The sequence below is a fragment of the Triticum urartu genome, chromosome 3A, assembly GCF_056163025.1.
Source record: "Triticum urartu cultivar PI428250 chromosome 3A, HENAU_Tu73, whole genome shotgun sequence".
NCBI classification, from domain to species: domain Eukaryota; kingdom Viridiplantae; phylum Streptophyta; class Magnoliopsida; order Poales; family Poaceae; genus Triticum; species Triticum urartu.
In genome coordinates this window covers 283,814,278-283,830,507 of record NC_141875.1, presented here as the reverse complement: position 1 = coordinate 283,830,507, position 16,230 = coordinate 283,814,278, and positions in this window count along the sequence as shown.

Below are 16,230 nucleotides of genomic sequence, written 5' to 3'. Positions count from 1 at the left end.
CCTGCAGGTGGCCGGGGGCTGGCCGGGGTGGCTGCCGGCGGAGAGGAGGAGGCAGAGGGGAACGGGATGAGGGCGCAACACTGGATCAGGGAAAAAGGAGTGATGGGTGAGGGAGCGATGGGATCGGGAGGTGGGGGATCGGGCACCCTGGCGTTGTCGGTCCCTCTCTCTCTGGCGGCGTGAGAAGGGAGATAAGGACGAGGGGATCGAGGAAAAGGCTAGCCAGCAGGGGAGAATGAGGAGATCGGGCAGGCCTCTTGGACCGGCGAGGTCAGGCCGCAGGAGTTGGGCCTAGGGACTGGGCCGGCTGGACTAAGCTGACCTCCTCTCTCTCATTCCTCTCTTACTCTTTTCCATATTAAAACAAAACAGAAAAAGAGAGAGAAAAGAAAGAGAAGGTAGGGGTGGAATCTGGGCACGAGGACAATTTTCCCGGACTCATAAAAATGTGCACGGTCCACGAAAAATAGGAAAGGCAAGATTGAAAGATGTCATTCAAACTCATTTGAATTTAATTCAAAAGGGTTTGAACTAGGGCTTGGTTATAGAGTGTCCAAAAATGTTCGGATTTTTGGTGGAGCTCCGGAAAATGACGAAAGAATCTACGGACTAAGTTCGAGGCCAAGGGTTGGGAAAACAAAGGCATTAGGATTTTTGCAAGTGTGTTATGGTGAATTTGAATTTGAAGAAATATTGAATATAGCTCCCTACTATCGGGAGGATATGTTATAAAGAGAAGTCACTCTTCCCTCTATTTAAATGGACCGAAAATCCATGCAATTTATTTAGTTGAGATGCAGAAGATTTATGAGATGATGAGATGATGACATGATGCAATGCACATGATGCAATGATGAATGCAATGAACCAAACAAATCACACGACGAAACCCGGAAACCCTGGAAGGCATCTGAAGCTCCGGTCTTGGGGTGTTACAACACTCCACCACTACAAGAGGATCTCGTCCCGAGATCTAGAATGGCACCGGAGAGAAAAACGAAAGAGAAAGAGAAGAGGTAAAACTAAGTTGCTTCTTTGACAAACGAGTGAAACCAAAGAACCTTGAAAAGGTTAAGCCATTTCGAGAAAAGAATGCAACGGAGATGAACGAAGTTGAAAATACTCCGTTAGAAAAGAGGAAGAAGGGAGAACAACTTCGGGCAGTACTCCGATTGAAAAGAAAAGGAATTGAATAAGAACTTGGCAAGATTAGAAGATACTTGATGAAATCACAACACACTGCCTCCGGAACGCAGGGAAACAAGATCTTGAGAGATCACGGTTACAACAAATGCTAGAACAGAGTTGTTGGAAAACCAACACAAAAAGAAAAATCTTGATATGGTCTTATGGGATACATCTCAAATTATGAGGTGACAACCTGCCACTCACGGGAAAAGAATTGTATTGATATGAACAAGGAGACGAGAAGCTCATTTCACCGGGAGGATAAATGAAGAACTTGGATCATTTATAAGCACCATAAATAGTAACAATCCTTAGGGAAAGCTTTAGGTGAAAATATAACCCAAGGTAACTACAATGAAGAAAATGATGGATTTAAAATATCTCATCCTTAACAACATGTGAATCATGAAACATGAACTCAAATTGACAAGAATGACATAACACCACCTCAAAAGATTAGATAGGAAGAACTGCACTCCGGATTGCAAGATGGAGAATGCTTGAGCACCTTTGAAAAGAAAACTTGATGAACACTTCGAGAAGGAATTAAATCCTTGATGAACTATCATGTAGACCTCCATGAAGAACTCCGGTAAAAAAAGATAAAAAGAAAGAGAAAACGAAAACACAAGGTGAATCCTTGCAATGATTTAGATGGAGCTTCGCGACGAGATAATGCGGAAAAGCTTGGAACTCCAAAAAGAAAGATGAACAAATGAAATCAAGAATTTGATGATCCTCCGGAGTAAGGAATTAATCACTTGGATGAAACAAGAATAAGAATTACATTATGCTTATCCTTCATCAATTAAATTGATGCCAAGCAACGGATTTGGCACACTACCTATTCTCATAGCAAGGATTAAGAGAGATATAGCGCCAACTTGGGAAGTTCTTCTTTGAACCACCGGTAGGATTGACAACGAATAAATTGATAAGGAAGAGAAACCTGGAAGAACCGCCGTAAGAAATGTAAATGAACGAAGATACTTGAGAGAATTTAGATACAACTGAAACGAAGAGATCATGCGTTGATTAAAGAATATTGAATGATGCACCGGTGAGATTCGGGGAACGAGAGCTGAAAGCTGAGAATGAATAAGTCTTCTGAAATGATGGGCTCCGGATAATCGAACTGAAAATACCCTTGAATATATCCTGATGGGTGAAAAAAAAAGATTCTCACAATCGAAAATAATTATGAGAGGATGGCAACAAGCTAGCACCATGAATCTTGAAGAGAATGGAGCAAGATTAAAGAGAAACTCTTCTTCGGTCTTCAAATGTTGAGAATGACGACGAGAAACACCACCAAGAATTATTTAGACACTCCGGAAGATTCAAAACGAAGAGGTTTAGCCAACGATGAAAAGAATTTGAAAGATCTTGGAGAATTACATTTGACTGATGATAATTCATTCTTACGTCAAACTTTGACAAGAAATTTGAGGATATCTCTGGGAAATAAGAAGAGTCAGGTAAGATCCTGGGAATAGACCTGTGGGTTAGGGCCCACTCAAAAGATACACCGTACAACGATTTGAAGGAGAGATTGCACTGGTTGAATAAAAAGTCTTGAATGAGAGAACGTCCTCGAAGATATGTTTGAACGGACCTTGAATGAAAAGATGAGCCTTCAGAGATATCTTCAGCACTCTGGAACAATTGAATAGTGAGAAGTGGATGATTAAGAGGTGCACCGACATGAGACAACATTTAAAACGAGGAAAGGAATATGATCAACAAAGCTTGAATTGAATCCACCGGAGAAGAAAAGAATGACGAATGATGAACTTGAAGCTCCGTTAGGATCTTCATGAGAATCACCGGATAAAAATATTGACGGAAAAGGATGGAGAGACTTCACAAGAGTAAAAGGATACTTGATAAAGATATATGAGTCCTTGAAGAAACAAGGGTGGGAGGGTGGGAAAACAAAGGCAACTTGGAGACGAATGAAACAAACACCGTTGAGAAGTGATAATTGATCTTGCGGAAGTTGAAATGATCGGATCCACTTGAAAAGAAACACACCGGTTGACAAGAAATTGAAATGACAACCTCGATGATCGAGAAGGATTAGTATTCACATCGAAGTATGAGAACACCATTTGGGGGAAGGTATGGAATCAACATTTGATATTGAAGCAACTCGAATACCACAGCTCAAAACGAAACAAAAGATTGGCTTGCAAAATAAGCCGGAACAAACATATGATAGAGATTTCATCCAAAGTTTTCGTGGTGGGGCCTACACAGGCTCGATCGTACAGCACCATCATGTACAAGGCAGTGCACATGACATACGAAGCGTCCCCGAGTCAGCATAGCCAAGGACTCTTTAAGACACAATGAGACCACTGTAAAACCGACCGTGGATAGGCGGACCACTAGACGTCGAACCCCAATTTCATATAATATATCTATCGGAAAGATATCCTCAGAGCTACTTGAATTCCCACCTATGAAACTCCTGAAATTTTTCGGTTATGCAATCAGGTGTTGGGGATACAGGGGAAGCATAATATCTCACCCAAACTAGCAAATCCTACATCCAGCTGTATCCATCCTTCAACACATAACCAAGAAACCTTCTGAAATCGTCTACCTCAACCTTCGAAAAGCATCCCTTATACGAGTTATGGCAATACTCCCGAACTCCCGCCCTAGTACTGGGTGGCGTCGAGGTTATCTCACGAACTAACTGCATAAAGGAGATTTTAGATGTCGGCATACTAAACTTGGGTATTCCAGAATTGCAACGATAAAATTTTGACGACAACACCTCGGAGCTCAACTCCCCGGGACACTGCCACAACCCCTAAATGTCGGGAGGCACCAAGAACAATGTTCTCGTCACAATACCATCGGAACAATTCCAAGATACCCACGTGATCCTAAATTTTTTTTAGTGAAATTTGAGAAGAGAAAAGACAAAACTCTACGTCAGGATGCCTTACCAGAGCGATGATGGGACTGGGGAGTAAAAAGAATTCCTAACTCTCCGATATATATAATCCTAAATGACTCAAAACATTTTTCTAGACCCAACAACGACAGCTAATTCGATCAAGTAGTGGGGGCTCCTAAGGTCGGGGAAGGCTCTGATTACCAACTTGTAACGCCCTCGATGCGGCTATATCTCCGACGTGTCGAAGCACGACTTAGAGGCATAACCGCATTGAAAGCAATGTCGCAAGTGAGGTAATCTTCGCACAACCCATGTAATACATAAGGGAAAGAGATACATAGTTGGCTTACAATCGCCACTTCACAGAATTACATGAATAAAGCATTACAACAACCAAATACAATCAAGGTCCGACTACAGAACCAAAATAAAAGAAGAACCCCAAATGCGACAAGGTCCCCCGATCGACCCCAACTGGGCTCCACTACTGGTCAACTAGAACGAAACAACACAAAGGACAAGATCTTCATCGAGCTCCTCCTAGGCTTGGTTGCGTCATCTGCACAGACTCATCGGCACCTGCAAGCTGGTTTTGGAAGTATCTGTGAGTCACGGGGACTCAGCAATCTTACACCCTCGCGATCAAGACTATTTAAGCTTATAGGAAAGGTAAAAGGTATGATGTGGAGCTGCAGCAAGCGAGTAGCATATATGGTGGCTAACATACGCAAATGAGAGCGAGAAGAGAAGGCAAAGCACGTTCGAGAAGGTATGACCAAGAAGAGATCCTAAAACAACCTACGTCAAGCATAACTCCAACACCGTGTTCACTTCCCGGACCCCGCCGAAAAGAGACCATCACGGTTACACACGCGGTTGATTCATTTTAATTAAGATAATCTTCAGGTTTTCTACAACCGGACGTTAACAAATTCCCATCTGCCCATAACCGCGGGCACGGCTTTCGAAAGTTCAATCCCTGCAGGGGTGTCCCAACTTAGCCCATCACAAGCTCTCACGGTCAACGAAGGAATAGACCTCCTCCCGAGACGTTCCGATCAGACTCGGTATCCCGGTTCTACAAGACACTTCGACAAGTTAAAAAAATCCAGCAACCCCGCCCGAATGTGCTGACAAATCCCGATAGGAGCTGCACATATCTCGTTTTCAGGGCACACTCAGATGAGCGCTCCGTACAACTAAAACCAAACCTCGAGTTTCCCCGAGGGGGCGCTGCACAGGACTCTAGTTCGGACCAACACTCAGAGGAGCACTGGCCCGAGGGGGTTAAAATAAAGATGACCCTTGAGTCTGCAGAACCCAAGGGAAGGTGGTAGGTTGTTAGTGCAAATGGTAAAACCAAGGTTGGGCATTGCTAGAGGAGTTTTATTCAAGGCGAACTGTCAAGGGGTTCCCATTATTACCCAACCGCGTAAGGAACGCAAAATCCGGAAACATAACACCAATATGACGGAAACTAGGGCGGCAAGAGTGGAACAAAACACCAGGCATAAGGCCGAGCCTTCCACCCTTTACCAAGTATATAGATGCATTAATTAAATAACATATATTGTGATATCCCAACAAGTAAACATGTTCCAACAAGGACCAACATCTCCATGTGCCAACAAGGAACAAACTTCAATCTTCACCTGCAACTAACAACGCTATAAGAGGGGCTAAGCAAAGCGGTAACATAGCCAATCAACGGTTTGCTAGGACAAGGTGGGTTAGAGGCTTGGTTCAACAATATAGGAGACATGATAAGCAAGTGGTAGGTATCGCAGCATAGGCATAGCAAAAGAGCGAGCAACTAGCAAGCAAAGATAGAAGTGATTTCGAGGGTATGGTCGTCGTGCCTGAAATCCCGCAAGGAAGAAGAACGAGTCCATGAAGAAGACACACGGATGTAGTCGAACGGGTCCTCACAAACGCGACGTTATCGGAACCAACCCGAAGAAGCAAACACCGGAAAAAGCACACAACATAGTAAACAACCACCACATAGTCATGGCATGATGTGCAAACAAGTATGATGCATGTCCGGTTTAATGAGGCATGGCATGGCAAAGTGCACCAGCAATCCTACAAATTAAATGGAGCTCAATATGCAACGGAGTTGCATATTGAAGAAAACACCACATGACTTATTTAGTTCTCTCTCATTTAGGTACTCTACAATATTATATGTTGTTAAACATGACAAGAGGAGAATCATAACAAAACTACCTAACTAGGCAAGTTTAAAAGAGGCCAGAACAACAAACAACAATTCCGGTAGATCCCCATATGCACTTATCAATTTGGTGCAACAACAATTTAAACATTTTAATTGTTGTTATCATGATGCGGATGACATGAACAAGTTAATGCAATTTTTATTAAAATTTGACAAGCATATTATGAAGCATTTATCATCGTGGCGGAAATGAAAGGGGTGCCACGGCGACGATAACGAAATGGTGCCACGGCAACGTACCGGTTCCCGGTAACTCGATTGAGATACCGATGCAAAGGAGAAGTGTGCAGATGCGGGTCATGCGATAAACGGTGGGGTGCTCCCGGTTACCGGGTTCCCATGGGTTAGCGACAAACGAGGAGGACCGAGCAAGAGACAACTCGGACACGATGCAAACATGAGCATTACATACAACACACATGCGTTCAATGACGGGCGTCGTCTCGATGGTTATACCTTCGAAGTGTGCATTATCGAAACGGAACGAGTTCGCGGCAGGGGTACACGTGCCGAAGGGGAAGTAGTTGTTCATGGGGTCGTCGTGGGAAGTAGTGGTTCTCGCGACGGTAGTTGAACTTGATGTTTGCGTTACACGGGTCTTCGGCGACGTTCATCGTACATGGTTCGGAGTGGTACTTGCATCTTCGGACTTGACGAATCCGAGGGCTTCGGGGATCACCGTTGAACTTGACAAAACCCACACCGACAGAGAGGTACGCGTCGGTGGTAGTCGTTCGGGCGGAGAGCGTCGTCGAACTTGGAGTTCTTCGGACTTGCTAGTCTCGTCGAAACGAAGGGGTACTTGGTACAATCCGCGTAGTTGTTCTTTGCGATGGAGTCGACCTTGACGTGTCGAGGGAACTCTCAGGTCGGTGGATGTACTTGGTCTTGCGGTTCGAAAGCCGGTACAACGAGCTGCGGTTCATGGCGCTGGTCATGGGGGTTGGGGCGGTACTGCGGTGGCCTGCACTGCAGCAGCAGAAGAAGAAGAAGGAGGCACGGTAGAGGCGAGGGCACATGCATCGACGGCTGGATGGACTTGATGCAGCGGAGGTCTCCCGCGGAGTGACAGACCGGCGGCTTGACAGGTCACGGCAATGGGGACTTGGTGCAGAACTGCTGCTGGTGGCGCTCGATGTCCCTGGCGAAGCGGCGGCCTAGGAGGTCCTGTGCTCCGGCGAGGTCGAAGAACTTGGAGACAGAGACTTGGGGGCGCCGGCGATGCTTGGCGCAATGCAGGGCTCTAACAGCGCGGTCGACGCGCAGGAGAGGCGGCATTGACAACGACGGGTCCGGGCGGCGAGGCACTTGAGGGCGCGGGGGTCGGCCTGCAGGTGGCCGGAGGCTGGCTGGGGTGGCTGCCGGCGGCGAGGAGGAGGCAGAGGGGAATGGGACGAGGGCGCAACGCTGGATCGAGGAAAAAGGAGCGATGGGTGAGGGAGCGATGGGATCGGGAGGTGGGGGATCGGGCACCCTGGCGTTGTCGGTCCCTCTCTCTCTCTGGCGGCGCGAGAAGGGAGACAGGGAGGAGGGGATTGAGGAAAAGGCTAGCGAGCAGGGGGGAATGAGGAGATCGGGCAGGCCTCTTGGACCGGCTAGGTCAGGCTGCAGGAGTTGGGCCTAGGGACTGGGCCGGCTGGACTAAGCTGAACTCCTCTCTCTCATTCCTCTCTTACTCTTTTCCATATTAAAACAAAACAGAAAAAGGGGGAGAAAAGAAAGAGAAGGTAGGGGTGGAATCTGTGCACGAGGACAATTTTCCCGGACTCATAAAAATGTGCACAGTCCACGAAAAATAGGAAAGGCAAGATTGAAAGATGTAATTCAAACTCGTTTGAATTTAATTCAAAAGGGTTTGAACTAGGGCTTGGTTATAGAGTGTCCAAAAATGTTCGGATTTTTGGTGGAGCTCCGGAAAATGTCGAAAGAATCTACGGACTAAGTTCGAGGCCAAGGGTTGGGAAAACAAAGGCACTAGGATTTTTGCAAGTGTGTTATGGTGAATTTAAATTTAAAGAAATATTGAATATAGCTCCCTACTATCGGGAGGATATGTTATAAAGAGAAGTCATTCTTCCCTCAATTTAAATGGACCAAAAATCCATGCAATTTATTTAGTTGAGATGTAGAAGATTTATGAGATGATGACATGATGACATGATGCAATGCACATGATGCAATGATGAATGCAATGAACCAAACAAATCACACGACGAAACCTGAAAACCCTGGAAGGCATCTGAAGCTCCGGTCTTGGGGCGTTACAGTTTGTCATCTCATAACTTTGTTGATATGGGTTTGATTTGCGTGAATGATATGTCAAAATGTTCATCTCTGAGTGCTCTACATGCTAGTGTCATTTGCATCCATGTTACCGTTCATGTTGATGCCTTAATTCTCGATGTGAAAGTGCTAAATGTTATAATCTTCTGGAAGTTATCATAACTTGCTGATTTGTCTTTTTCATAGCATTTTGCATGTCTACCTTTTGATTAACATGTCAACATGTTTTAGAAGCATATTCATGCCATCTTTACAGTGGTCCAATCCATGTATTTTTATGTGTCCTGTGGTGACAGGCACAAGCATGCAAAGTGTGAATCTGCTACATTATGTTGCCATGTTAACTTGTTACTACAAGTGAATCCTTGGATAATCTTGAGAAGCTCAGTAATGATGTTTTGTAGATCCTGTTATGCTCTTTCCATTCATTCCCTCATTTGCAATTATGTCCTGATGTAGCTTGTCATTACCATGCTCTCAAATTGCTAAATAATGTTTCTGTCAGCCTGTTATCAGTAAGTTCAGTTTTGCCATCTGAATAGCTAGTGTTCTATGCATCCTATGACCATGTTCTTGCCATGAGTAGCTGCAAATATATGCCTTATCGCTGTTGGTTGTATTCACATGCCATGATATGCTTTATGTTGAGCTAACCAAGGTTGCAAACATGTCTACTTGTCGTCGTTTCTGCCATGTTCGGTTTATTCCACCAAGTCTGTGAATCTGTTATCATTTGCATTCTTGCCATGATGTTTTGAGCATGTTCTAATGGTTTCTAGCAGTAGCTCAGTGATCATTTTTTGTAGTGCTCTACCTGTAAATGCTTGGCATGCCTTTTGATGCCATGAAATGTTCCTGTAGCATAAATTTTGGTCATCCCAAAGTGTGCACCGTGAATCTGTTTTCAGCCTTCCTCTGTTTTTCTCTAAGTTTGGGAATCTATTACGACTTGCAATCTTGTCTTGATGAATGCCATTGATCTAGAGGTTATATGGAGATGCTTAGTAATCATGTTTTTCCATTTATAACCTGTAAATTAATATCGTGCTTTTGGTTGCCGTGATCTTGAACTGTAGCATCATTGTTTCATGCCTCCAACATGTCAAAATGTTATTCCTGCTTACATGTATGCATTTTTTTCACAAAGTCATAATCTTTGTTATGAAGTTGCTTCTTGCATTGATCATATTGGTTTAATATTGATGCTTATGAACCTAAACCTTAATGATATTTGAAGTATGTAACATGTACCTTAAGTGCATATCAAGTTTGTGCTCATATGATTCCTCTAGCATGTTTTTTTGATGATTGCAAAGTGCCTACTTGTTGTTTTGGGCAGATTGTTGTAATGACTTTTTTGGGTGTATGTGTGGAACCGTTGCTCCGTTTTCATGACGTTCTATATGAAACTTGCTTGGTTTTGCATGTAGTTTCATCTTTCCTTGTTGCATCCTTGGTTTGTGCATGTGTGCTTGATGTCTGAATGCATTTTGCATTAATGCCATGTTTAACTTGTTTTGCTCATATCTTCTAGGCCGTAGCTCCAAATTAAATGAACCTTATATGTAGTTTGACGAGAAAGACACGTAGATCATCATGGTGCACTTTAACTTACTTTTTAACAACTTCGTCATAATGTGTTATTCAGATCTGGACTAATTTCGAAATTTGCATATGGGGAGTTTCCGGAATTGTTATATGTTGTTTCCGGCCTCATTTAAACTTGCTTTGATGTGTTGTTCTTTTATGCACCATCTCTTGTCATCAGTAGCATCATGTAGCCTTGTCATGCATCATACTTGGTTGAGGATCATGTCATGTTTATGTGTTGTGTGTTTACCATGTTGTTTGCTTCTTTCCGGTTGTGCTTCTTCTCGATAGTTCCTGTTTCATTGCGATCGTGAGGATTCGTTCGACTACACCCGTTCGTCTTCTTCATGGACTCATTCTTCTTCCTAGCGGGATTCCAGGAATGATGACCATCACCCTGATTTGATTACTATGTTTTCTATGCTAGTTGTCTCGATACTATCGCTATGTCGCGCTACCTACCACTTGTTTATCAAGCCTCCCAATATGCTATGATAGGTTCTAAACTTTTCCACCATCCTAGCAAACCGTTGTTTGGCTATGTTACCGCTTTGCTCAGCCCCTCTTACAGTGTTGCTAGCTGCAGGTGTAGTTGCAGGTTGTTCCATGTTGGGACATGGATATCTTAGGATATCACAATATCTCTTATTTAATGAATGCATCTATATAATTGGTAAAGGGTGGAAGGCTCTGCCTTTTGCCTGTTGTTTTGTTTCACTCTTGCCACCCTAGTTTCCGTCATACCGGTGTTATGTTCCTTAATTTTGCGTCCCCAACATGATGTGGGTTTATGGGCCCCTTTTGACAACTATCTTTGAATAAAACTCTTCCAGCAAGGCACAACATTGGTTTTAACATTTGCCAACATAATAATACTAAATTAATTAATAAACTCATAGGGCATTATGAACACGAGGATTCTTTCTTCCAGCTAAACAGGGGGCCAGTGCTGATGCTGTTGGTCCCAAACAGAGCCACTTGCGGTGCCACTCCTTCACCTGGGGTTTTCGGTTGCCGTACGTACTGCTCATCCAGACGTGGCCTGAGATGAGATACGCGCGGCTACTATCAGGGTGTCGGCACGTCGGGAGGTCTTGCTGGATTAGTTTTACCATTGTCGAAATGTATTTTGCACCGGGATTCCGAGTCTGATCAGACGGTCCCGAGATGGAGGATTGTCTCCACGGATCATGAGATTGTCATTGGCTAAGTTGGGACACCCCTACATGGTTTCAACTTTCGAGAGCCGTGCCCACGGTTATGTGGCAGATGGGAATTTTTAATATCCGGTTGTAGAGAACTTGACACCAGATTAGAATAAAAATACACCCATCGCGTGTGTAACTGTGACTGTCTCTTTTTGAAGAGGTTCGGGAAGAGAACACGGTGGTGTTATGTTTGACTTGTAAGTAGTTCATGATCATTTCTTGATCATTACTAGTTTGTAACCGTTTGTGTAGTTTCTCATCTTACTCTTGTACTCGTAAGTTAGCCACCATACAATGCTTAGTCGCTGATGCAACCTCACCACTTATCCTTTTTCCATACCCATTAAGCTTTGCTAGTCTTGATACCCATGGTTATGGGATTGTTGAGTCCTTGTGGCTCACAGATTACTACCACCACATTTGCAGGTACAGGTAATGTGATGATCATGACATGAGAGCGATGTTTACTTGTTTTGGAGTTCTTCTTCTTCTTCATCGATCTTGGGATAGGTTCCTGGTCGGCAGCCTAGGCTAGCATGGTGGATGTCGTTTGAGTTTCTGTTTGTGTTTCATCCATAGTCAGATGTTGTTCTCATGTATGATGTTGATGTATTCATGTGGCATTGTATGCCTTTGTATGTATCCCCAACTATTATGTAATGGTACGATGTAATGATATCCACTCAAAATCATTTCAATATGCGACTCTATCCTTGGTGGGACCTTCGAGTTCCTCTTGTATAGGATCGCATATTGGGCGTGACGAGTTGGTATCAGAGCCTCGACCGACCATAGGAGCCCCCTTGATTGATCATAGTTGGCCATTGTCGAGTCTAGAAGAAAATGGATTTCTGAGTCAAGTTATATCGTTGAGTGGGAATTCTTTTTACTCCTCAGCCCCTTCTTCGCTTTGGTGAGAAATCTTGACGGAGGTGTTTTGATTTAATCCCCTTCCCCTTCAAATTTCATTGGGATCACACAGGCTTCTTTTGATCGTCGTGTTCTTGGTCCTTTGCAATTGGTGCACTTCTGTTCCAATTATTCCGTTGTTTCACCGTCCCAAGCATTTTTGTTTTCCCACCTTCCCACCCTTTTCTTCTCGGAGTCGGAGTCCTTAATCGAGTGTCCATCCTACTCGTGTGAAGCCTTTTCATTCTTCCTCAATAATTTCAACCGGTGCTTTTCTCTTCAAGTTATTTGTCGGTTCCCCGTCCTAAGTTGCCTTTGTTTTCCAGCCCCTTCTCTTCTCGAAGTCTGAGCACCTATTCGAGCATCAATTTCATCCATGAGGAGCATCTTCAATCTTTCCTCAATTGTCTCAACCGGTGAATTCTCATCTATTTATTCATTGTTCATCTCGTTTTCTTTTCGGTGGATTCAATTCAAGTTTTTTTTGGGTGGATCATATTCTTTCCCTTGGATCAAGTGTTTCCCTTTGCTTGTTCGCCTCTCGCCATTTCATCATTCTGGAGTGATGAAGATATCTCAGAAGATTCGAGTTTCCATTCTTAATCCTTTCAAGCTATTTCATGATTGTTATCTCATTCAAGTCATTCAAATTCAACCGGTGCAATCTCTCTTTCAAGCAACCATTTCGGACGGTGTTTCTTTTGAGTGGGCCCATAACCCATAGGTTTATCCCCAGGATCTTACCTGGCTCTTCTAATTTTTCCAGATTTTTCCCAAATTCTTTTCGAAGTTTGACGTAAGAATTTCATTAGTTAGATGCTTTTACAAGATCAATTTCAAATTATTAGCATTATTGGCTCAACCTCTTTGCTTTTGATTCTCCTGGAGTATCTCAAAAATTTTGGTGGTGTTCCTCGTTGTCATTCTCAACATTTGAAGACCGAAGAAGATTTTTTCTCTAAATCTTGTCCGTTCTCTCGGAGATTCATGGTGCTAGCTTGTTGATAACCTCTTATTTTGTTCCGATCTTCAAGAATTCTTTTCTTAATCATCCGGAGTAAGTCAGGAATTTTTTTCCATTTCATTTCACCGAAGGCCATTATTCTTGAAGAATTCTTCTAATTCTTCCCGGACAGCCATTCTCTTTCTTCTTTCATTTTCAAATTCTTACGGTGGTTCGTTCAACATTCCTATTCCTTTGTTATCGTATCAATTCATTCGTTCTTCCCAAATCATACCGGTGGTTTGTTGAAGACCTTCTCAAGTGTGCGCTATATCTCTCTTAAATCCTTTTCAAGAAGAATAAGTTGCATGCTAAATCCGTTTTTCATCAATTAAATTTGATGAGGATAAGCATAACACAATTCTTGTTCTACTTCATCATGGTGAACTAATTCCTTCCTTCAGAGATTGTTCATGATGAGTAATATCTCGGTTCTACGTTGCTCTTTTTTTCCGGAGTACCATGTTTTTCTCGCTTGTCTCATCGTGAACCTCCATCTAAATCACCGCAAAGCTTTAACCTTGTTCTTTTCATCCTTCAATACTATCTCATTATTCCTTTGTTACCGGAGTTCTTCACGGTGGTTCATAAGGATTAAATTCATTCTTCAAGTGTTCATCAAGATTCTTGCTGGAGGAGCGCAAGTATCTTTTCTTCTTGCATCTCGATCTGCAATTAAACTCTCCGTATTATTTTGAAGTTGTGTTTTGCATTTCTTGGTTATTCTCAGCTATTCAAGCTTTTGGTTGTGGCAAAATTTCACCTCAAATTTTGGAGATGTTTTCAATAAGTCCACAACAAGCTTATTATTTTTGTTTCAAACAACTCCGTTCAATCCTTCCTTGCAAGGGTGCTTTTCAAACTCAATTGTGGTAGAAGATGTCATTTTTTCTTCTCTGTTCTTTTCATTTCGCTCTTTCAATTCTTCCGGAGGCATTGTGCTCTTCCTCTCGTCAAGTATCGTTCAATCTTGTCAAGTTCATGTTCTATTCCATTCCATGTTCAACTGGGATGCTTTCACAATTCTTTTGTTCTTATTCCGTTTCGATCATGTTCTAACCGGAGTGGTTTCAGGGTCTATATTATTCCTTGAACTTTTGGTTGTCGTCTTAATTGCCGTTCCTCTTTTCTACTCGAGTGCTCTCGATCTTGTTCATCTTTTCTCTTGCGCTCTTGTTTACCTCATCCTCTTTTTTCCCATCTCGCTCCTAAGATCTCGGGTTGAGATCTTCTGTTAGTGGAGGAGAGTTGTAATGCCCCGAGACCGATGCGCCAGGTGTCTTCCAGATATTCGTCGTTGTTGCCATGCCATGCACTTGTGTGTTGCATCTTTCCATGTAATCATTTGCATTTCATCTAAATGTTTTTCAAAACTTGCATCCGGTAATTTTCTCTGTTGTCTGTTTCAGAATCTGACACTCTCAGATGCACCCGCCGCACCTTCCAGACCTTGTTTCGTGAGGAGGATAAAAACGTTCTCGGAATGGGCCGATATTTGTGGAGTGGCCTTGGTATATCACCGGTAGGCCGCCTATCAATTTTTGTTCCATTTGGAGGTCATTTGATGCCCCAACAGTTAACCGCTTTAACCGTTGGACCCCTTTATCAGCCCATCACCCTTCCACAATAGCCCACTAGCCCATCTAAACTCCCTCCATGCTCTCCGTCGTCGAATCACGATTGTGTGGGCAAAACCCTCACCTCAATAGCCCTCTCCTAGCTCCCAGAATCTATATAAAGACCCCCTCCCCCAAAATTTCAGACGAAACCCTAGCCTCCTCCTTCCTCCCGCTGCCAACCGTGTCCGCCCGCACCGGACGTGTCCGCACCGCCGCCCTCAACCAACCGCAGCCGTCCACATCGCCTCCCCACCTCGCCTGCGCCGCCGTGGCCCGCCAGGCCCACGGGAGGCCTGCCCCTGCCAGATCTGGGACCGAGCGCCCTATCTCCCATGCCGCTGCCTGCTCGCCGCCTCCGCTGCCGACCGCCGCCGCCTGTGCCGCTCCTCCAACACCTGCGCGCCGCCCCGTAGCCGCACGCCTCTCCCGGCCGCGTCCTAGCACCTCCACCGTCCGCTACCGCCGCCGCCACCCGTGCCGCTCCTCCAACACCCGCGCGCCGCCCCGTAGCCGCGCGCCTCGCCCGGCCGCATCCTAGCACCTCCATCGTCCGCTATCGCCGCCGCCAACACCGTGGCGCGCTGCTACTGCCCCAAGCGCCGCCACCTGCCTCCACCGCCTTCCTCGTCGTCCCGCGCCCCTTGCAGGAAAAGCTCGCCGGAGTTTGCGCCAGCGTTGGGTCTGACCGCCTGGACCAGATCCACCAATTCATCGAACCAAATGGCTCCTCCCGCACCGCTGCATCTCGGGTCCATCCCCGTCCAGTTTTCGTGAAGGTATAATTCCACCAAGTCCCAGATATGCATCATTATGTGTGCATGTTTGTCATCTCATAACTTTCTTGATCTAGCTCTGATTTACGTGAATGATATGTCAAAATGTTCATCTTTGAGTGCTCTACATGCTAGTGTCATTTGCATGCACGTTACTATTCATGTTGATGCCTTAATCCTTGATACAAAAGTGCTAAATGTCATAATATGCTAGAAGTTATCATAACTTGCTGATTTGTCTTTTTCATAACATTTTGTGTGTCTATCTTTTGAGCATCATCTCAACATGTTTTAGAAGCATATTCATACCATCTTTACTATGGTGCAATCCATGTATTTTTATGTGCCCTGTGGTGACTAGCACAAGCATGCAAAGTTTGAATCTGCTACATTATGTTGCCATGTTAAGTCGATATTACAAGTGAATCCATGCATAATCTTGAGAAGCTCAGTAAGGTTGTTTTGTAGATCCTGTTATTCTGTATGCATCCATGCCCTTGTTTGCAA